This window comes from Lontra canadensis, unplaced genomic scaffold, assembly GCF_010015895.1.
Source record: "Lontra canadensis isolate GAN:19392208 unplaced genomic scaffold, GSC_riverotter_1.0 scaffold47, whole genome shotgun sequence".
In the NCBI taxonomy this organism is placed as follows: Eukaryota; Metazoa; Chordata; class Mammalia; order Carnivora; family Mustelidae; genus Lontra; species Lontra canadensis.
Genome location: NW_022631041.1, coordinates 14512020 through 14513413, shown reverse-complemented (window position 1 = coordinate 14513413; position 1394 = coordinate 14512020). Strand labels below are relative to the sequence as shown.

At 34.7% G+C, this 1394-nt stretch overlaps 1 non-coding gene across 1 annotated transcript; it reads left to right on the top strand.

Moving 5' to 3' along the window:
• The first annotated feature begins 1072 nt into the window (after positions 1-1072).
• On the top strand, positions 1073-1182 carry LOC116876828. Its single transcript, XR_004384468.1, has one exon. It is a non-coding gene; the product is annotated as a U6 spliceosomal RNA (small nuclear RNA).
• The last annotated feature ends 212 nt before the right edge of the window (positions 1183-1394 follow it).

Below are 1394 nucleotides of genomic sequence, written 5' to 3'. Positions count from 1 at the left end.
GATAGAACTGAGAAGAGAAATACATGAATCCACTATCATTGTTGGAGACGTCAATACCCCTCTATCAGAAATGAACATATCCAGCAGGCAGAAAATCAGAAAAACACAGGTGAACTAAACAACACCAATAATCAACTGGATAGAATTGATAGCTATAGACTATTTCATCCAACAACAACAGAATATGCATTCTTCTCAAGCTCACATGTAATATTCACCAAGATAGACCATATTCTGGGCCATAAAAAAGCACCTTAATTGAAGACAATAGAAACAAATAATGGAATAACAAATAACAAAAAACAAATAATGTGTTGTTTAATCTCCACATATTTTGGAAAGTCCCAAAATATGTGGAGATTAAACAACACATTTCTAAACAACAGAGGGATCAAAGAAGAAATATCAAGAGAAATTTTTTAAAAATATTTCTAATTAAATGAAAACAAAAGCACAATTTATCAAAATTTGTGAGATGCAGTGAAAATAGGGCTTCGGGGGAAATTCATAGCACTGAATGCATATATATATATATATATATATATTTATATTTTTTTTTTTTTTTTATTTTTTTTTTTTTTTTTACAGAGAGAGAGAGATCACAAGTAGGAAGAGAGGCAGGGGGAGGCAGGCTCCCCACCGAGCAGAGAGCCCAACGTGGGGCTCGATCCCAGGACCCTGAGATCACGACCCAAGCCGAAGGCAGTGGCTTAACACACTGAGCCACCCAGCGCTCCGCACTGAATGCATATATTTTTAAAAAGATAAGAGTGGGTGCCTAGGTGGCTCAGTTGGTTAAGTGGCTGCCTTAAGCTCAGGTCATAATCCTGGAGTCCTGCCTGGGATTGAGTCCCACTTGGGGCTCCTGGCTCTATGGAAGTCTGCTTCTCCCTCTGACCTTCTCCCCTCTCATGCTGTCTCTCACTCTCTCGCAAATAAACAAATAAAATATTAAAAAAAATTAAAAAAGATAAAAGAGTTAAAATCAATAATCTAAACTTACACTGGGAAAACTAGAAAAAGATAAGGAAATCAAAGTAAACAGAAGAAAGGAAGTAATAATTAGAGCAGAGTGCTCACTTCAACAGCACATATACTTAAAAAATGGGAATGACACAGAGAAGATTAACAAGGTCCTTGTGCAAGGTTGACATGCAAATCTGTGAGGTGTTCCACATTTTTTCACCATATTATACCCCTGAAACTAATTATAACACTGTGTGTTAAATATATTGGAATTAAAATAAAAAACATAATAAAAATTGTCATAAATTACCAAAAAAAAAAAAAAGAAAGAAAGAAAGAAAAAGAATTAGAGCAGAAATTAAAACAGGAGAAACCAAGAGATCAATGGAGAAAAAAACAACAAAACCAAAAATTAGATCTTTGAAAAG